Source organism: Oncorhynchus masou, chromosome 6 (genome assembly GCF_036934945.1).
Source record: "Oncorhynchus masou masou isolate Uvic2021 chromosome 6, UVic_Omas_1.1, whole genome shotgun sequence".
Classification (NCBI taxonomy): Eukaryota; Metazoa; Chordata; class Actinopteri; order Salmoniformes; family Salmonidae; genus Oncorhynchus; species Oncorhynchus masou.
The window spans coordinates 81,679,107-81,702,434 of record NC_088217.1 but is presented as its reverse complement, the minus strand read 5'-3'; the positions used below and the strand labels follow the sequence as shown (position 1 = coordinate 81,702,434).

The 23,328-nt window shown below is 48.7% G+C and overlaps 1 pseudogene; it reads right to left on the bottom strand.

The window, feature by feature from the left end:
• Positions 1 to 2,969: 2,969 nt before the first annotated feature.
• Positions 2,970 to 23,328, bottom strand: part of LOC135542790 (peripheral plasma membrane protein CASK-like) — a 54,293-nt pseudogene continuing 33,934 nt past the window's right edge.

The following is a 23,328-nucleotide window of genomic DNA, read 5'->3' as shown; positions in this document are numbered from 1 at the left end:
GAGACTACTGCCCACAGCATATTTAAACGAGACTACTGCCCACAGCATATTTAAACGAGACTACTGCCCACAGCATATTTAAACGAGACTACTGCCCGGAGGTATATTTAAACGAGACTACTGCCCACAGCATATTTAAACGAGACTACTACCCGGCGGCATATTTAAACGAGACTACTGCCCGACGGCATATTTAAACGAGACTACTGCCCGACAGCATATTTAAACGAGACTACTGCCCACAGCATATTTAAACGGGACTACTGCCCGACGGCATATTTAAACGAGACTACTGCCCACAGCATATTTAAACGAGACTACTGCCCGACGGCATATTTAAACGAGACTACTGCCCGACGGCATATTTAAACGAGACTACTGCCCACAGCATATTTAAACGAGACTACTGCCCGACGGCATATTTAAACGAGACTACTGCCCGACGGCATATTTAAACGAGACTACTGCCCGGAGCTATATTTAAACGAGACTACTGCCCGAAGACATATTTAAACGAGACTACTGCCCACAGCATATTTAAACGAGACTACTGCCCGACGGCATATTTAAAGAGACTACTGCCCGGAGGCATATTTAAACGAGACTACTGTCCGGAGGCATATTTAAACGAGACTACTGCCCATCGGCATATTTAAACGAGACTACTGCCCGACGGCATATTTAAACGAGACTACTGCCCACAGCATATTTAAACGAGACTACTGCCCGGCGGCATATTTAAACGAGACTACTGCCCGACGGCATATTTAAACGAGACTACTGCCCACAGCATATTTAAACGAGACTACTGCCCGGCGGCATATTTAAACGAGACTACTGCCCGACGGCATATTTAAACGAGACTACTGCCCACAGCATATTTAAACGGGACTACTGCCCGACGGCATATTTAAACGAGACTACTGCCCACAGCATATTTTAACGAGACTACTGTCCGACGGCATATTTAAACGAGACTACTGCCCGACGGCATATTTAAACGAGACTACTGCCCGGCGGCATATTTAAACGAGACTACTGCCCGACGGCATATTTAAACGAGACTACTGCCCACAGCATATTTAAACGAGACTACTGCCCGACGGCATATTTAAACGAGACTACTGCCCGACGGCATATTTAAACGAGACTACTGCCCGACGGCATATTTAAACGAGACTACTGCCCACAGCATATTTAAACGAGACTACTACCCGGCGGCATATTTAAACCTACTGCCCGACGGCATATTTAAACGAGACTACTGCCCACAGCATATTTAAACGAGACTACTGCCCGGAGGCATATTTAAAGACTACTGAGACTACTGCCCACAGCATATTTAAACGAGACTACTGCCCGGAGGCATATTTAAACGAGACTACTGCCCGACGGCATATTTAAACGAGACTACTGCCCACAGACTATATATTTAAACGAGACTACTGCCCATATTTAAACGAGACTACTGCCCGACGGCATATTTAAACGAGACTACTGCCCACAGCATATTTAAACGAGACTACTGCCCACAGCATATTTAAACGAGACTACTGCCCGACGGCATATTTAAACGAGACTACTGCCCGACGGCATATTTAAACGAGACTACTGCCCACAGCATATTTAAACGAGACTACTACCCGGCGGCATATTTAAACGAGACTACTGCCCGACGGCATATTTAAACGAGACTACTGCCCACAGCATATTTAAACGAGACTACTGCCCACAGCATATTTAAACGAGACTACTGCCCGATGGCATATTTAAACGAGACTACTGCCCACAGCATATTTAAACGAGACTACTGCCCACAGCATATTTAAACGAGACTACTGCCCGGAGGTATATTTAAACGAGACTACTGCCCACAGTATATTTAAACGAGACTACTGTCCGGAGGTATATTTAAACGAGACTACTGCCCGACGGCATATTTAAACGAGACTACTGCCCGACGGCATATTTAAACGAGACTACTGCCCACAGCATATTTAAACGAGACTACTGCCCGGAGGTATATTTAAACGAGACTACTGCCCGACGGCATATTTAAACGAGACTACTATATCCATGGACAGAGACTGTCCGATTGTATACCCAACAAAAAATCGAACCGCAATAAAAAGAGTGAACGTGGTTTCACCATCATGATCCATGTCATTATTTAGGGCCAGAACTGTACCCATTACATCATCTCTGAACGACACCATTTTCCAGCAGCTAGGCCTTGGGGGTTATCTGGACAGGGCCATGGACTTCCCTAGTATTTCAGAACCATGGACAAAGCATTACATTTTAACTTGGACTAGAGAAAGCCATCTTAAGTCCGCAAGCTATTTAAAGTATTTAAAGGGTTCGATCACAGCTCATTATTTGATGGGGTCAGAAGACAAATGGAATTGGGTGACATACGTTTAGGTCTTGGCTCACAATTATCTTTTGTGTGTGTGTGGGGGGGGGGTTCCTTGAGTGGCGCAGTGGTCTAAGGCATTGCATTGCAGTGCTAGAGGTGTCACTACAGACCCAGGTTTGATCCCGGGCTGTATCACAACCCGGCTGTGATCGGGAGTCCCATAGGGCGGCGCACAATTGGCCCAGCGTCGTCAGGGTTAGGGGAGGGTTTGGCCGAGGTAGGCTGTCATTGTAAATAAGAATTTGTTCTTAACTGACCTGCCTAGTTAAATAAAGGTTAAAAAATAAATAATCTGACAGTACAATTCGACTGCATTCTAGTGGACAATGTCTGACATCTTGTGGTCAATGGAAGCACTTGCATGACCATAATGTTCAGTATAAGCAAACTACTGCATTGCATCACACACACAACCACCCATCCACACCTATAGCCACAGTCCACACATAGGGCCAAACCTGCCCACACACACACACACACACACACACACACACACACACACACACACACACACACACAACACACACAAGCGCAAGAGGTGTACACTAGAGACTGTAAGGACTTATATTAGACAGAACCCAAAGGCAGTTTACTTTGTCAACACTTAAAATGAAATATATTTTTTACAAAACAGAAAAGAAAAATAACATTTCATACCGAAGAGCTGCTTGTCATTTGCAGAGGGAACTTTACACAGGACTTTAAATGGTAACACTTTACTCCAGGAAGAGAGACATAACCCCTACATAACACACTGTCAGAAGCAGTTTCTTTTTTTATGCTACGACATTTCAAGACAGGCACTACGCCCTTTTTACGACAGTGCTCATAAGGCGCTATGTCATGTCACCGCAAGTAAAGTGTTATAAAGAGTTTGTCACAATGAGCTCTTTTAGTATTATTATTATACACACACTGGCTCTTGGCATCACTCATATGACTTACGAACCACTGAAACATTTACACACCATAAAAATGAATCTCCTTCCATTGAACTTAAAACAGTAATACTCTTTTAAGACAACACAGTTCTGAAATGGCGGACCTATAGGATTGGACGTCCCACTCCGTATCCCCTCCCATTCCCACAACATATCAAATAGGGACAATTTACATACACGGCTCACTCTTATGGGCCTGCAGGACTGGGGGGTGTGCATAGGAGTCAGAGTCTTCTGCCCCAGCCACATGCAGGGTGACCGTGTTGGATTATGTTGTTTCTTCCCTCCTCCTGTCCATCCATCCAGATAAGAGGGATGCCCTCTGGCTTGGACACCCGTGCTTTGGCGATGACCAAGCACACGCTCTGACCGAGGAGAATCATTGCTTTACAGAGAGAAAGAGAGAGAGAAAGAAACAGAGAGGGGGAGAGCACCTGTTCTCGCCATTGTGCAAACTGAGATGTAAACAAACAGGGTATGTAGGGAATGAAGAGAGTTCAGGGGGGTGCTCCTTCAACGATTTGATTGACAGATACCGGGACCTATGAAATAAATAAAAGGGATAGGAGGAGGGGTGTTCACTGTGCTTTTCTATCCGCCCAATAGGACGTGGTGTCACTGCGGCAGCGGCGACTGTGCGAGAGGGACCTCGGCTGTCTGAGGGGCGGAGCACGAAGAGTATGAGGCGGCCAATAGGAGTAAGGGGTCAGGGGGTCACACGGCAAGCTTCCGACTGACGACCATAGGAAATGCCTTATACAAGGTAAACGGCAACAAACACCTATCACCGTGTGTCACGTCTGTCCTCCTCACTATCTCGCCTCAGACATCTGTCCTCCTCACTATCTCGCCTCAGACATCTGTCCTCCTCACTATCTCGCCTCAGACATCTGTCCTCCTCACTATCTCGCCTCAGACATCTGTCCTCCTCACTATCTCGCCTCAGACATCTGTCCATCCTCACTATCTCGCCTCAGACATCTGTCCTCCTCACTATCTCGCCTCAGACATCTGTCCTCCTCACTATCTCGCCTCAGACATCTGTCCTCCTCACTATCTCGCCTCAGACATCTGTCCTCCTCACTATCTCGCCTCAGACATCTGTCCTCCTCACTATCTCGCCTCAGACATCTGTCCTCCTCACTATCTCGCCTCAGACATCTGTCCTCCTCACTATCTCTCCTCAGACATCTGTCCTCCTCACTATCTCGCCTCAGACATCTGTCCTCCTCACTATCTCGCCTCAGACATCTGTCGCTGTAACGATACAAAAAGAAAAAAGAAATAAGGTAGAAAATGCCCCCCCCCCCTCCATCCCCACCTTCATCTCTAAGAACAGGACCATATTCATTATTTTCTATTATATATATATATATATGTATGTATATGTATACACACACAACATGTGCCTTTGAGACAGTGGGTAAGGAGTGGAGAGGAAGACGACAGAAGTCACTGTTTTTCTTCAGGAGGACTGACTGAGGTTTCAGAGGTCCTTTTTCATTCATTTTTTCCTTCATCCACACGGTTTCCACAGAGATGTTCCACAGAGATGTTCCACAGAGATGCATTGTAAAAGAAAACCGGGGTTTGTTGGGGAATGGGGGACGACAGTCAGAGTTTGGTGTTGGTCTGGGTTCAGGGGTTAATAAACCCAGGACACAGGAACCCACTGAGCGGTGGAACACACCAGGTTCACAGCCTCCTCCAGCAGACGGATGGTGTCGTCGATCTCGTTGTTGATGACGGTCTGGTCGAAGTAATGGGCATAGGTCTTCTGGAGGCCCTCGGACTCCTTCTGCAGCCGCTGGAGGGAGTCATCCTAAAGGGAGGAGGAGAGGGAAGAAAGAGTCAGAATAACAGGGGAAGAAAATACCCTCCTTCCAGGCATTGTGGGAAGGGTCGAGTCACACAATGGAAAGAAAGATGAAATGGGACTCTGGAAGGATCTTAGTATACACAAAAACAAACCATTTACACACAAACACAATACACACACCTATAAAAGGAGTGTATATGAGCTAACCTACTTATCCAGTACTTACAGGCAGTTTCCTGCACCATTTGGGAAGCTTGGGTGCAAGGAGAAAGGCATGCCAAAGAAAAATCAACAGGAATGCAGACAGGACACAAGCAGTGGGATGGACTTTCACCACAGCAAAAACACAACCCAAAACATGACGGACACAGTAGCAGTGTGTGTTGGCCCTAACCTCGTTCATTCCAGGGGTGATGGTGGGAGCTGCGATGAATACAACGTAAGGGGCAAACTCAGCCGTCCTCAACACCTTGAGTGCCTGAAGAGAAACAAGAGATGACTGACAGAAAACTGACTAGTGAGCTACATTTAAAAACTCTCCACAGTATTAATAAACAGGAAGTGTATATTCAACTGGCAGAACATAAACTGAAGAGATGAATGAAGGTTAGGTTAAAGAGAGAGGGTTAGGTTAGAGTTAATGTTTGAGTTAAGGTCAGGTATATTTAGGTTAGATCATTAGATCAGCGTTCCACCATCACTGTTTTTCTGCCGGTGGAATATATACTGCTTAATAAATACTGGACACACACACCCCCACCTCAGACAGACAACCCCACTCATCCCCACCTCACACACAGACACCCCACTCATCCCCACCTCACACACACCCCACCCATCCCCACCCCCACCTCACAGACAAACAAACACACCCCACACACAGACAACCCCACCCACCCCCACCTCACAGACAAACAACCCCACCTCACACACAGACAACCCCGCCCACCCCCACCTCACAGACAAACAACCCCACCTCACACACATACAACCCCACCCATCCCCACCTCACACAGACAACCCCACCCACCCCCACCTCACACAGACAACCCCACCCACCCCCACCTCACACACATACAACCCCACTCATCCCCACCTCACAGACAAACAACCCCACCCATCCCCCCCCCCACCTTACAGACAAACAACCCCACCCATCCCCACCTCACACACAGACAACCCCACCCATCCCCACCCCCACCTCACAGACAAACCCCACCCCCACCTCACAGACAAACAACCCCACCCATCCCCACCCCCACCTCACAGACAAACAACCCCCACCTCACAGACAAACACCCCACCCATCCCCACACAGACAAACAACCCCACTCATCCCCAACCCCACCTCACACACAGACAACCCCACCCACCCCCACCCCACAGACAAACAACCCCACCCACCCCCACCCACAGACAAACAACCCCACCCACCCCCACCTCACAGACAAACAACCCCACCCATCCCCACCCCCACCTCACAGACAAACAACCCCACCCCTCCCCACCCCCACCTCACACACAGACAACCCCACCCATCCCCACCCCCACCTCACAGATAAACAACCCCACCCCACACACAGACAACCCCACCCACCCCCACCTCACAGACAAACAACCCCACCTCACACACATACAATCCCACCCATCCCCACCTCACACACAGACAACCCCACCCCCCCCACCCTCACAGACAAACAACCCCACCTCACACACATACAACCCCACCCCACACACAGACAACCCCACCCCACACAGACAACCCCACCCACCCCCACCTCACAGACAAACAACCCCACCTCACACACATACAACCCCACCCATCCCCACCTCACACAGACAACCCCACCCACCCCCACCTCACACACAGACAACCCCACCCACCCCCACCTCACAGACAAACAACCCCACCTCACACACATACAACCCCACCCCACACACAGACAACCCCACCCACCCCCACCCCACACACAGACAACCCCACCCACCCCCACCTCACAGACAAACAACCCACCCACCCCCACCCAGACAAACACCCCACAGACAGACAACCCCACCCAACCCCAACTCACAGACAAACAACCCCACCCACCCCCACCACAGACAAACAACCCCACCCACCCCCACCCCACAGACAAACAACCCCACCCACCCCCACCTCACAGACAAACAACCCACACCCCCCACCCACAGACAAACAACCCCACCCCCCCCACCTCACAGACAAACAACCCCACCCCCCCCACACAGACAACCCCCACCCATCCCCACCTCACAGACAGACAACCCCACCCCCCCACACACAGACAACCCCCACCCCCATCCCCACCCCACCCCCCCCACCTCACAGACAAACAACCCCACCCCACACACAGACAACCCCACCCATCCCCACCTCACACACAGACAACCTCACCCACCCATCCCCACCTCACACAGACAACCCACCTCACCATTCCGCCACCCATCCCCACCTCACACACAGACAACCCCATCCACCCCCACCTCACACACAGACAACCCCACCCACCCCCACTTCACACACAGACAACCCCACCCAACCATCTCCACCTCACACACAGACAACCCCACCCAACCATCCCCACCTCACACAGACACCTACCTGTGGTTCCACGTCCAGTATGGAGATCATACCCTGCTGGTGGATCTGGCGGATGGTCTCTAGCCGCGTGCCGTACATGGCGTCCTCGTGACTACCGTACTCCAGGTAGTCATTGTTACTGATGTCCTGCATCATCTGGTCATGTGTCACAAAGTAGTAGTTCTTCCCATTCTCCTCGTCCTTCTTTGGAGGTCTGGTTGTGTCTGTGGGGAGGGAGAGAGAGAGGGAATGGGAGGGAGAGAGGGGGAATGGGAGGGAAAGGGGGGAAATGGGAGGGAGAGAGAGAGGGAAAGGGGAGAGAGAGGGGGAATGAGAGGAAAAGGGGGGAGAGAGAGAGGGAAAGGGAGGGAGAGAGAGAGGGAAAGGGAGGGAGAGAGGGGGAATGGGAGGGAGAGAGGGGGAATGGGAGAGAGAGAGAGGGAATGGGAGAGAGAGAGGGGGAATGGGAGAGAGAGAGGGGGAATGGGAGAGAGAGAGAGGGAATGGGAGGGAGAAAGAGAGGGAAAGGGGGGAGCGAGAGAGAGAAAGGGGGGAGAGAATTAGGGAGGGGTAAGTGATAGAACCTGAATGGAGGTTTCTACACTCAAGTCTTCTCTTAGTGCATAGATGTCCATGTAGTGTTGGTAATGGTAGTAGCGGTAGTAGTGGTGGTAGTAGCGATAGTAGTGGTTGTGGTAGTAGCGGTAGCAGTAGTAGTGGTGGTGGTAGTAGCGGTAGTAGTGGTGGCGGTAGTAGCGGTAGTAGTGGTGGTGGTAGTAGCGGTAGTAGTGGTAGTAGTAGCGGTAGTAGTGGTGGGGGTAGTAGCGGTAGTAGCGGTGGTAGTGGTAGTAGTGGTAGTAGCGATAGTAGTGGTGGTAGTGGTATTAGTGGTGGTAGTGGTAGTAGCGGTAGTAGTGGTATTAGTGGTGGTAGTGGTGGTAGTAGCGGTGGTAGTGGTAGTAGTGGTGGTAGTGGTAGTGGTGATGGTAGTAGTGGTGGTAGTAGTGGTAGTAGTGGTGGTGGTAGTAGCGGTCGTAGTGGTGGAAGTAGAGGTAGTAGTGGGGGTAGTAGCGGTGGTAGCGGTAGTAGTGGTGGTAGTGGTGTTAGTGGTGGTAGTGGTAGTAGTGGTATTAGTGGTGGTAGTAGCGGTAGTAGTAACGGTGGTAGTGGTAACAGTGGTATTAGTTGTGGTAGCGGTAGTATTGGTGGTAGTAGCGCTAGTAGTGGTAGCGGTAGTAGTGGTATTAGTGGTGGTTCTGGTCGTAGCGGTAGTAGTGGTGGTGCTGCTGGTAGTAGCGGTAGTAGTGGTGGTGGTGGTAATAGTGGTGGTAGTAGTTATAGTAGTGGTGGTGGTGGCAGCAGTGGTAGTGGTAGTAGCGGTAGTAGTGGTAGTAGTGGTGGTAGCGGTAGTAGTGGTGGTGGTAGTAGTGGTGGAAGTAGTGGTGGCGGTAGTAGTGGTATTAGTGGTGGTAGCGGTAGTAGTGGTAGTAGCGGTGGTAGTAGCGGTAGTAGTAGCGGTAGTAGTGGTGGTGGTAGTAGTGGTATTAGTGGTAGCGTTAGTAGTGGTAGCGGTAGTAGCGGTAGTAGTGGTATTAGTCGTGGTGGTGGTGGTGGTGGTAATAGTGGTGGTAGTAGTGGTGGTGGTAGCGGTGGTAGTGGTGGTAGTAGTGGTGGTAGTGGTGGTGGTAGTAGTGGTGGTGGTAGTAGCGGTAGTCGTGGTAGTAGTGGTGGTGGTCGTAGTGGAAGTAGTGGTGGTGATAGTAGCGGTTGTAGTGGTGGTGGGAGTAGTGGTAGTAGTTGTGGTAGTAGTGATAGTAGTTGTGGTGGTAGCGGTAGTAGTGGTGGTGGTAGTAGAGGTCGTAGCGGTAGTAGTGGTGGTAACGGTAGTAGTGGTATTAGTGGCGGTTGTGGTGTTAGCGTTAGTAGTGGTATTAGTGGTGGTAGTGGTAGTAGCGGTAGTAGTGGTGGTAGTAGCGGTGGTAGTGGTGGTAGCGGTAGTAGTGGTAGTGGTAGTAGTGATGGTAATGGTAGTAGTGGTGGTAGTAGTGGTAGTAGTGGTGGTGGTAGTAGCGGTCGTAGTGGTGGTAGTAGCGGTAGTAGTGGGGGTAGTAGCGGTGGTAGCGGTAGTAGTGGTATTAGTGGTGGTAGCGGTAGTAGTGGTGGTAGTGGTATTAGTGGTGGTAGTGGTAGTAGTGGTATTAGTGGTGGTAGTAGCGGTAGTAGTAACGGTGGTAGTGGTAACAGTGGTATTAGTTGTGGTGGCGGTAGTTGTGGTAGCGGTAGTATTGGTGGTAGTAGCGCTAGTAGTGGTAGCGGTAGTAGTGGTATTAGTGGTGGTAGTGGTAGTAGCGTTAGTAGTGGTAATAGTGGTGGTCGTAGTTATAGTAGTGGTGGTGGTGGCAGCAGTGGTAGTGGTAGTAGCGGTAGTAGCGGTAGTAGTGGTGGTAGCGGTAGTAGTGGTGGTAACGGTAGTGGTAGTAGTGGTGGTAGTAGTGGTAGTAGTGATGGCGGTAGTAGCGGTAGTAGTGGTGGTGGTAGTAGTAGTGGTAGTAGTGGTAGTAGTTGTGGTGGTAGCGGTAGTAGTGGTGGTGGTAGTAGCGGTAGTAGTGGTGGTAGCGGTAGTAGTGGTATTAGTGGAAGTAGCGGTGGTAGTAGTAGTAGTAGCGGTAGTCGTGGTATTAGCGGTAGTAGTGGTGGCAGTGGTAGTAGTGATATTAATGGTGGTAGCAGTAGTGGTGGTGGTAGTAGAGGTAGTAGTGGTGGTGGTAGTAGCGATTGTAGTGGTGGTGGGAGTAGTGGTAGTAGTAACGGTGGTAGTGGTAACAGTGGTATTAGTTGTGGTGGCGGTAGTATTGGTGGTAGTAGCGGTAGTGGTAGTAGTGGTATTTGTGGCGGTTGTGGTGTTAGCAGTAGTAGTGGAATTAGTGGTGGTAGCGGTAGTAGTGGAAGTAGCGGTGGTAGTAGCGGTAGTAGTAGTAGTAGTAGCGGCAGTAGTGGTGGTAGTGGTAGTAGTAGTAGCGGGAGTAGTGGTGGTTGCGGTAGTAGTGGTGGTAGTGGCGGTAGTAGTGGTGGTAGCGGCAGTAGTGGTGGTAGTGGTAGTAGCGGGAGTAGTGGTGGTAGTGGCGGTAGTAGTAGTGGTAGTAGCAGTAGTGGTTGTAGTAGTAGTGGTAGTAGCGGTGGTAGTAGTAGTAGCGGCAGTAGTGGTGGTAGTAGTAGTAGCGGTAGTAGTGGTGGTGGTAGTAGGTGTGGTAGTAGTAGCGGTAGTAGTAGTGGTAGTAGCGGTAGTAGTAGTAGTAGCGGCAGTAGTGGTGGTAGTAGTAGTAGCGTTAGTAGTGGTGGTGGTAGTAGTGGTGGTAGTGGTGGCGGTAGTAGTAGCGGTGGTCGTGGTAGTAGGTCTCTTACGAGGAATGGGATAGGCAAATCTGTCTGGGTGCTTCGTGATGAGCGTGTTCTTGATGTGCCTCCTGCCAACTCCATGGGCCCCTGGGAAGAGAGACACACATAAGACAATGAGACAGACGTTAAATAATGTGTTGTCAACTGTTCCCATTTAGTTAACACTACCTAAGAACCATCTGTCTAACGTACCCAACAAAACAAGCGTTTTCCTCTTGAATGCAGGCAGTTTGACCACCTCTTCATACGTGACCAGGTCTAGTTGGTCAAACACTGAAACAGAGAAGGTGAAAGACATCAGAGATGTTCACTGAGAGGCATGGGAATAATGGAACACAGAATGGATAAAGAATGGATAAATCGCTGAAATTAGTTTCTGATAAAAGTGTGAAAAAGATTGTGGTTTATTTTTGCCATCTAAAGGGCCTACGTGTGATTGGAATTATTTTACATCACAAGTCCAATACATCAGGTCTGTGAGAGACGGACAAACCAGGACATATAAAACCCAAAACGAGGAAGAACAAATGAAACAGTGAGACAGAAGTTCAAACTGTGGACTGATGACAAACAAGGAAAAGAGCGTGAATGAAGTAGAGGATAGAGGGAGAGAAACGGAGGAGGGCATCATTCAGAGTTACTTACATGCAGCCAAGCCATTGGGTAAGAGACGCATGAAAGATGGACAGAACAGAGGGAAGGAGGGAGGGGAGGGTTAATAGAAGAAAAGGTAAATGAAAAACATTACAGTACATAGCTTGGACTCGGAGGCCAGGTTGTTAATGGCAGGAGCGTTAGACATGTAACATTCAGTCAACATTGAGACAACGTTTAGAGAGGAGCTCTTTGAGGGAGGAAAGGGGGCATTAGTCAGATTCAGTTGGAAACCATTCGACAGACAGTACAGTAGTAAGCTAAGCATTTAGCTCTACAGACCGGGAATGTCTTTATTATACAATAACAAAAATACTACATTCACAACTGAGACAATATTTTGGCCAGTGAATAAAGCTGCAAGAGAATATCTGGGATATAACATCTGAATGCATCATACAGTATAAAATACAACGGAAACATCTGGAACACTTGGAATATCTTATAGCCAACATGTCAAGCCAAACACTTTTACACACACACACACACACACACACACAGAATAAAGAATTGGTTTCTGATTGTATTATTAAAGCATGCTGTGTGTGTGTGTGTGTGTGTGTGTGTGTGTGTGTGTGTGTGTGTGTGTGTGTGTGTACCTGCGTTGTGCTTGGCCAGGTACTTGTCTTTGTACTGTTTCTTCTTCTTGCCAAACCAGGTACAGCTGGCCTGCTGCTCCTGCTTAGTCTTCTCCATGGCTATGCACGCCACACGCCTGGGTATGGGGGTAAAATGTAAGGAAATAAAAGATACTTCACTGATTATTCCTAGTTATTTTAATTCTGTGGTAACGGCCCCCAAGACCAAAGACCAGAGATTAAGTCAAATTTCTGCTTAACATTTGGGAAAAGTTCTTCTTGCATTGTAATTTCAATCCACTTCCTGAATTGGAAATGGAATTGGAATGAAAGCACCAACCCTGCTGGGTTTTACAGTATGGGTTCCATGGGTTCTGTCCTCACCACTCCTGTAGTTCTGGTGACGGTATGAGCCCTGCGGTTCCGTTCTTAGTGTTCTCCAGCTTGCCCTGCCACCAGTTGTGGTCGTCCTTACTGATGATCTGGATGATGTCACCCACCCGGAAGCGGATCCCGGCCTCCTTACAGGGAATGAGGTCATCCTTGGCGGGGTCGTACTCAAACTGGGCACGCACGTAGATCTGAGGGAGGAAACCGAGGAATGTGATTGGTCAGGAACGCTGATCTGGGAGGGAATAGGGGGACTGATTGATCAAGCTGGAGGTATGGAGGAAAGAGTTGATTTTGATTGGTCAAGCTCCTGACGAGAGCTGTACGGGACACTGATTGGACAAAATGGCCACAATCGACACAGTAAACAAGAAGCAAAGAGGCGGAGGAGAGAAGAAGAAGAGTCGGGCGAAAAAGAGAAAGCAAATAAGGCAACATCAAAGAAAGCTTTACCATTTTAATCGTTCTGGTTGCCCCTGATTGGCTACATCTTACGCGCAAACAACCAACCATTTTAATGGAGGGGGAGGGGGATTATGGACGCCAGCTAATGTTGGATCTGCAAGAGCTACAATGAGGGACATACTGCATGGGATCTACTGCTACTTGGATCCACTGAGAGATCTTACCTTGATGGACATTTTGTCCTTGATGACAGGTCTGGAGATCTAGGGGGTTGAGAGCATCACACACACATCATGCAGTAGAAAACATACGGGACATCGACAAAGGAGGTGAGAGAGTGAGGAGGACGGGCTACGACAGGGAGACAGGCTACGACAGGGAGACTTTGCAATGAGGCCCTTTATCTACTTCTCCACAGTCATGGATATCATATGAAGGAAGTTGGAGGTATTTTTGTGCGCCAATGCTAACTAGCATTAGCGCAATGATGACGTCTACAGTCAATGCGCTAACACTTGTTAGCAACTGCGCTAGCCCTAGTTAGCAACTTCCTTCAAACTGCATGCAGAGACATATAAATGGTATCCACAAGTTCCACTGATTCTGGGGAAGTAGTTAAAGGGCCTCATTGCCAAAATCACGAACTATCCCTTTAATACATGCAGGGGTTATTTAAGATGACATGGATCCAAATGATGTTTGACACATACACAGATTTATACACACGCAGAGACACACACACAGACGTACACACACACACACACAGACATGTACACACACACACACACACACAGAGACGTACACACACAGACATGTACACACACACAGACATGTACACGCACACAGACATGTACACGCACACAGACATGTACACGCACACACAGACGTGTACACGCACACAGACATGTACACGCACACAGACATGTACACGCACACAGACATGTACACGCACACAGACATGTACACGCACACACAGACGTACACACACACAGACATGTACACGCACACAGACATGTACACGCACACAGACATGTACACGCACACACAGACGTACACACACACACACACACACATGCGAGTCCACAGACACAAAAACAAGCAAATGGTGTCCCTGGTCTAGACAAAGCCATGTGAGGAGGAGGAGTCAGACATCAGAGAAGAGAGGGAGAGGAGGAGTCAGGGAAGTCTATAGCTCTCACCTGTCGTCCTTTAGGCTGGATGGTAGAGGGCAGATCCTACAAGCACACACAGAGTTAACACACATCTAATACAGCACAATAGATTCATCTGACAGAAGCGATATCGAGCCACAGCTCCTCACCAGGATGGAGCTAGTGACACTAGCATGGCCGTTCGCTGGCGACTGTCTGGATAGGTCGGGGGACTCTTTCTGCAGACACACATGAACAAAAAAACATGTGAAAAATATCAACAGAAAATGACTTATAACTGAAGAATAGAACGCTTCTTTACCTCATTTACCTGATTTTCTAGAGACACAAGAGAATCGGTCCATACCTCGCAAGACATGGACTGTGACCGGTAGCTGGGTACGATCTTAAAGGTAACACTCCCTCGCATTTCCCTCTGTGGGGACACAACATTATCATCAAATGATCACAACCAATAAGAGCCTTCCACTGATACACACGTACTGTAGTACTGTGTAAAGACAAAACTAGCTGATTGGACAATGGTGAGAACGAGAGAATCTGATTGGACAACACACCAGCATCTTCTGGAGCTGTTCTACGGTCTGATTGGCAACGCTGATCCCGTTGATCTCTCTGATCTCATCGCCGACATGCAGCGTACCTACAAGAAGACAGAGGGTGAACGTGGGTTTGTTTGTGGTCAGGTGTACGGCATATTCCAAAAGTGTACTGTACCTTGTCTGTGGATCATTCCTCCGTGCATGATACGGGCCACGATGCAGTGGTTCAGATCGTTCATCTTCAGAGTGATGCCCTGAAGAGGTCAAGGGTGAAAGGTCAAATAGGAAGACCCAGTAAATGTGTGTGGTTGGTGTTTGTGTGTGTCGTACCATAGGTTCGTCAGTGTTCTTCTGGAACTGAACCAGGCGTACTCGAGTCACGTTCTCCAGGTCCATGTCCCCGTTGGTGCTCTCGGGAGAGTCTCCGTTCAGGTAGGGTGAGGTGGGCGGGGGGTCACCCTCAGAGCCTCGTCACTGTACACCTCATGGGCCACCACGTCATGGGTCTGGAGCAAGGCCTACACACACACACACACACACACAATAAGACACACCATCACACAGACATCTACAGCAGACAATAAGTGTGTAATATGGTCTTTTAAACAACAGGGGGCGCACAAGGCATTAACTAAATTCACACTGGTCACACGTGGCTTATTTTAAGTGTGTAACAGTGTTAGCTGGTTTCTACTTAAGACGTATTAGCTTGGTCTTCCTAAATGAAACATTAGTGACTAAAGGACTGGGAAAACTACGACTGGGTCTACACAAAAAGACTTGTATCCAGATGGGATATACATTCTTTTTTATTTATTTTTATCTTGGTCACCAGGGAAGGGGGACCCCCCCTTCTTTATGTCCAGGCCACTGTGTCTGTCTGTAGGCTGAGCAAAAAGCAGAGGGCTCTAGCGTTGAGATGTCAGTACAGAAACACCCTGTGGGTCAGAGACTAAGCTGAGGTAAGAGGATGGAGAACCAAACACAACTCAGCTTTAAAAAAGGTGCACTATGCACAAATCATTTCCTGTTTGCTAAAGTTCGAATAGTTCACCTAATTTCAGTTTGTGTATCAAAACAAGGAAGCTTAGTGTAGAGAATCATTGTACCATCTAAACCACTGAAATATATTTACCATAAACAAAAATGGCTGTTTGAAGCTGGTGTAAAAAAACTAAAGTAAAAGATGCAAACACAAAACTTAAGAACGGGAAGCATAGAAATAGTGCACATAGAACAGATGTAACGCTTCTTAGACTTGCTTTCAATGAGAATGACAGATCTATAACTAACATTTCTATGTGAATTTGGTCAGGTCGCCCAAAAATGACATATTTCAGCGTATAATGTAACAGACAAGCACAGATCTTTCTGCCAGTGAAATCCTTGGGGCACCAAAGCATGTTTTAGGGTCGCCTCAGTCCAAATACATTCTCGTGATGGAAAATGTTTTTAGACTTAAAACAGATAAAGTATTTAGAAAAGATAATGGACCAATATATTTTTACATTGTAAACTTTTAAGAACTAATGATCACCAAAATAAAAGCTAGATAGTCAGGAAGAATGGAAAATTCCAAAAACAATTAATTTAGCAGTATAGACACAGCATCAGCCATGGCAAAATGCATAGAATTGCAGGGAATTCGCTTTAGAACTCCTAAATGTTCTCAGCTCCATGGAAAAATTGGTAGAATTGCAGGAAATTAGCTTAAAAATGCAAAACTCTCTCTACCTGACACCGGAAAAGAGATGAAGAGAGAACAGAGAGAGAAAGATTAGGAAAAGCAGAGGGAGCTTTTTTTATTCTGTTCTTTTGTTGGCAGTAACAGCTAGGGCTGGGTGGGCAGAGCAGGATGTCTGCAGCCTCACTAGCCCCACCCATAACCCTGGCTGCTAACCCTGACAGCCCCTCCCCTCAGTCTTGCTAATCAAACAGATTACTCCCTCCCTGGGGTCTATAGTGGACAAACTCAGGAGCTTGACCCAGTCATGATCATTTGTTTACACACACACACACACACACACACACACACACACACACACACACACACACACACACACACACACACACACACACACACACACACACACACACACACAGAGAGAGAGGGAGCGATGGAGATGGCACACCATGAAGTGTGGCTGTGTGAGGATCCTCCGGAGTTCCTTGGCCTCCATGTTGTCGGGGTAACAGGAGATTGTCTCCAGTACCTAAGAGGAGGGAGAGGAAGTACAATATCATATAAGAGCATCAACACTTAATACAAAACATTAATAAACCCCCAAACACTAACCAAAACAACAAGATAAAGTATTTAGCAAGCGCTAGTCCCAGAAGAAAAGAGGTGTCCCACCTTGATGTCGTGACCAGGCCACTCACCTCTTTGGCTCTCTGTACTCCATCACTGGGAGGGTTCCTGATCTGAGGAGACGACCTGGTGTTGATCTGGTCATAGAGCTGCAACACCAGGGGGAGACAGCCATTATTATTCACTCATCTTTACATATCCCTCCTCACATAACACTTTTTGTAGTAAATGTTGCTTTAGAAATAAAATGCATTTTCATTCCCAAAGGATTTACCCAATGAATAATGTGGTGTGTCTGAGCTCTTTACTTGTGTCAAAGTGCCACCTAGTGGACTTGACCTGAACCTGCGTGTGTGTAGCCCACTCACGTCCAGCAGTGTGTGTAGGTGTTGGTCCTGGAAGACGCTGTGTAAGAAGTCCAGATCTTTCTCACTGCAGTCGGTCAGAGCATGAATCTCCTCCAGGCTGTCCAGCACCTGGGATACTGCCCCTACACACACACACACAGGTTATAACATATACACACGCAAACACACACCAATTGTAAGTAGCCAGTACCATAAAAACACAAACATTTAGATTTAACACACACAAAAAACACACAAGGACAAACACATTTACAGACACCGCAAACACACGCACAGAAACACTGCGCACACACACAAAGAGCGCGCACAAACACAGAGACAGAGCGCGCGCACACACACACACACAGAGACAGCGTGCACACACACAGAGACAGCACACACACACACAGAAAACACACACAACACACAAAGACACTACACACACACACACACACAAAGACACAACACACAGAGACAGTGCACGCGCACACACACAGACAGCGCAAGCACACACACACACACAGCGCACGCACACACAGAGAGACAACACGTGCACACACAGACAGCGTGCACAAACACACACAGCATGCACACACACAGAGTGCACACACACACAGAGACAGCGCACACACAAGGACAAACACATTTAGACACCGCAAACACATGCACACACAAACGCTCGCACACACCCACACAACGCACACACACAGAGACACCGCGCACACACACACACAGAGACACTGCGCACACACACAAAGAAAACACACACAACACACAAAGACACTACACACACAAAGACACAACACACACACACAAAGACAACACACAGAGACAGCGCAAGCGCACACACACACACACACACACAGGCAGACAGTGCAAGCACACACAGAGACAGCGCACGCACACACACACAGAGACAACACGTGCACACACACAGACTGCGCGCACACACACACACAGAGACAGCGCACACACACAAACAGCACACACAGCACACACAGTGCACACACTGCGTGCACACACACACACACACACAGAGACAGCACGTACACACACACAGAGACAGCACGCACACACACACAGAGACAGCACGCACACACACACACACACACACACACACACACACACACACACACTCACGCGCGCGTGCACACACACACACAAAGAAAACACACACAACACACAAAGACACTACAGCACAACACACACACACACACACACAGAGACAGCGTGCACACACACACACACACACAAAGACAACACACAGAGACAGCGTGCACACACACACAGAGACAACATGCACACACACAGACTGCGCACACACACAGAGACAGCACGCACACACACACACACTGCGTGCACACACACACACACACACACACACACACACAGAGACAGCGCGCGCACACACACACACACAGAGACAGCGTGCACACACACACACACACACAAAGACAACACACAGAGACAGCGTGCACACAGACATCATGCACACACACACAGAGCGCACACACACAGAGACAGCGTGCACACACACACACTGCGTGCACACACAGACAGCACGTGCACACACACAGCGCACGCACACTCACAGCGCGCGCGTGCACACACACACAGCGACAGCACGCACACACACACAGCGTCAGCACGCACACACAGACACACCGCACACAGACAGAGACACCGCACACAGACAGAGACACCGCACACACAGACACACCGCACACACACAGACACACCGCACACAGACAGAGACACCGCACACAGACAGAGACACCGCACACACAAAGACACCGCATACACACACAAAGAGACACCACACACACACACAGAGCTACCGCACACACACACACAGACACACCGTACACAGACAGAGACACCACACACACAGCTAGAAACAGAAGGTGTCAGGCTAGAGTACCTGCTACATGCAGCAAAAGCAACAGAGAGAGGGCAGGACAGAATAGAACAGAACAGGTATGTCCCATCATCAATATGACATATTAGACAGAAAGGAAGGAATAAACCATATCACATGGGATGAAGATAATGGTATGGAGGTCAGGTCATGTGATTGGTTAGTTCAGGTTAGTGAAGGCTGGATCTAGAGATTGTATGGAAGACTAAAGTTAGTTGCCATGCTGCTTGTATAACATAGAAAAACACTTCACACATAAAAAGAGGTTTGAAGACTGAACACTCAGTTTGTCCTCAAGGCCATGACAGGTCCAGATTGTACACGCCACTGACAACAGTTGTGATTGGATCAAATGGAAGCCGTGCAGGCGCGCGTCCACCTCATTAGCTGTTGGTGGTGAGTGACATCACAATGCACACAGAGTCTACTTCCCAATACTTCTGATTGGCTTTCTGTCCATCTCAGCTTGGAGTTCAATTCACCCCCATCAACTGACACCCAGTCAGATACTGTTTCAAATAGGTAAGGAAGCTGTTTTAGAGTATTGGGACGTGAGTCATCAAGGGTGCTACGAGGGAGGGGGGAGGGTAGTTTAATAGATGGTGATGATGTCATGATGTCACACCAGGAAGCTACCTGGGGATACCTACTTTCAGCGGCTAGCAGTCCTACAGAGAGCGCCGCATTGAAACACCACCACAGAGAAAACAATAGAGAGGAAAGATTCAACAGACAAGAGAAAGAGAGAAAAGAGGAGGCCAGGAAGGGTGAAAGACAAGGCAGACAGAGAGCAAAACAGGAGAGAGAGAGAGAGCGAGAGAGAGAGAGAGAGAGAGGGAGAGGGAGAGGGAGGGAGAGAGAGAGAGTAAGCAAAAAGCAGAGGCTGTGTTGACTCTAGAAGAGTCTGGAGCTGTGGGTATCTGGCTAAAGTCTCAAAGATGCCATTTGGAGGAAAATAGGTCATTTACTCATACACTGCTCTGCCCCCTCCGCTCCCAACACACACAGCCACACCCCACAGGAAAGTGAATTCCATCCCTAAGCATTTTCTTTTTTTAAACAAGGGCAGAAAGTCACAAAACGCAGAGTGATGCAATGAGGCTGTCTTGTCTCATAAGAGGAAGACCAGACTATCACCTATATTGTCTCCAATGCTTTTTCTATGACTCACTTGGACTCTGTAACGCTCCAATTTCTACCAAAGTCTGTCAGATGTTTTCATCCTGAAAAGTGGCCACGTCACACCATCTGTTGTGCAGACCCAGCTACACGCCTTAATCCCACATGCACGGGAAGGATGGGCACCGTTTCATTTGACCATTTTAGACAGAGCCTATTAAAAAGGCCTCTAACGACACCTACAAAACAGATGGCATGGGACACGCACTTATCACAACCCTTTTTTTTTTCAGGTCTGAGAACATCTGACAAACATAGCATTCAGAGCAGTAGGCTATTTGACAGAGAGGGCGGCAGGTAGTAGATAGACTCTTTGTTCCCTCGTTGATAATATCCATAAGGAGTGACAGGGCACCCCGAGACAGAGACAGGGAAGTGAGAGCATTGGGCAACGCTAGCCTGGACACTTCTGTTTCCTTTTCCCAGCAATCAGGGGGATTTATAAGAAGGCCGAGGCTAGCACAGAGACCAGGGCCTGAATGTTCCACTGCTGTTCTGAACACTGGATTGGCTGTGTGGTTAGCTACTGACTATCTGTCATCTGATTACCAGGAAATGAGATAACGTTGAGGCTTGGTTGAGGTTGAGGAGCTTACAACAGTGATAGAAAGCTCAAATCATCATTATCGGTCTTACATGATGAGAATCATTTTCTGTTACCGCAGAAGTTGGCTATAGTTGTAGAAAAATATGAGAAGTCAAAAATGTGCAACATCGTCAGGGGTGTGCTTCAGGACTGCCCGTGGGACAATGAGCTAGAAACACAAACCACGTAAGCGATTGTTGCCATGACATCCGTTCCCCTGACACAGCTCGGCTTGGGTGTTGACGTGGGAACGGCAACAGGAGGAGAGGGGCGGGTCTTACCTGAGGAGGTGGGGTCTTCAGAGAAGTCAGGCATCTCCTCTGGTGGGTCTCCGTAGAAGGAGTTAAACTTGTGGCTGGAGACAGCAGCCAACACTGCCCCCTACGACACAACACAAGGAACAGGAATGTATTGACTGATTGATTGAAGAGCATCAATGGTGTGTGTGTGTGGTGTGTGTGTGGTGTGTGTGGTGTGTGTGTGGTGTGTGTGTGGTGTGTGTGTGTGTGTGTGTGTGTGTGTGTGTGTGTGTGTGTGTGTGTGTGTGTGTGTGTGTGTGTGTGTGTGTGTGTGTGTGTGTGTGTGTGTGTACCTTGAGCTTCCTCCTTGCATTAAACTTCCTCAGCTGCTCCACCGTCTCTGGCAGGTGGATCTTGTAGGCATACCTGTCCCTCTCCTGGAGGGAGAACACACAGAGAGGTGAATACCTGTCCCTCTCCTGGAGGGAGAACACACAGAGAGGTGAATACCTGTCCCTCTCCTGGAGGGAGAACACACAGAGAGTTGAATACCTGTCCCTCACAGACAGGTGAATACCTGTCCCTCTCCTGGAGGGAGAACACACAGAGAGGTGAATACCTGTCCCTCTCCTGGAGGGAGAACACACAGAGAGGTGAATACCTGTCCCTCTCCTGGAGGGAGAACACACAGAGAGGTGAATACCTGTCCCTCTCCTGGAGGGAGAACACACAGAGAGGTGAATACCTGTCCCTCTCCTGGAGGGAGAACACACAGAGAGGTGAATACCTGTCCCTCTCCTGGAGGGAGAACACACAGAGAGGTGAATACCTGTCCCTCTCCTGGAGAGAGAACACACAGACAGGTGAATACCTGTCCCTCACAGACAGGTGAATACCTGTCCCTCACAGACAGGCGAATACCTGTCCCTCTCCTGGAGGGAGAACACACAGACAGGTGAATACCTGTCCCTCACAGACAGGTGAATACCTGTCCCTCACAGACAGGCGAATACCTGTCCCTCACAGACAGGCGAATACCTGTCCCTCACAGACAGGCGAATACCTGTCCCTCACAGACAGGCGAATACCTGTCCCTCACAGACAGGTGAATACATGTCCCTCACAGACAGGTGAATACCTGTCCCTCACAGACAGGTGAATACCTGTCCCTCACAGACAGGTGAATACCTGTCCCTCACAGACAGGTAAATACTTGTTTCTCACAGACAGGTGAACACTTGTCCCTCACAGACAGGTGAATACCACACTAATAAAGGCAAAGCACTACAACACAGGTTCCACTCAATAAAGTGGACTGTATTCTCTGGGTTGTGAAAGTAGCTGATGCAGGGCGCCATCTCCTGACAGGGAGGAAGTTATGAGGAAACCACAACTAACCCAGTGTTAGTTTCACATCTGGTTATAATCATGCGTTACAGTTGGGGTTAAGTGTGTGTCTGCATATTCAGCATCTTGCAGACAGGGCTTTTAGTGTGTGTGTGCATGCATGTGAATGTGTGTGTGTGTGTGTATCAGTGTGTCTGCATGTTTGTTCCCACCTTAAGCCAGGGGTGGTTGAGGGCTTCGTAGACAGTGATCCTCTCTGCGGGGTCCAGCATCAGCATGCGACGCACCAGGTCCTTGGCGCTCTCTGAGATGTGGCTCCACTGGCGTGGGTTCATCTAGAGGGTCACACACACATACACACACGCTCTCAGATGGATGTAGGGCTGCAGCAACCGAGGGAATGGCAGATACGTTTATCACCTTGGGCACAGTATATACCTGGAGCTTTTTAACCTAGCTATAGATATACAGTGCCTTGCGAAA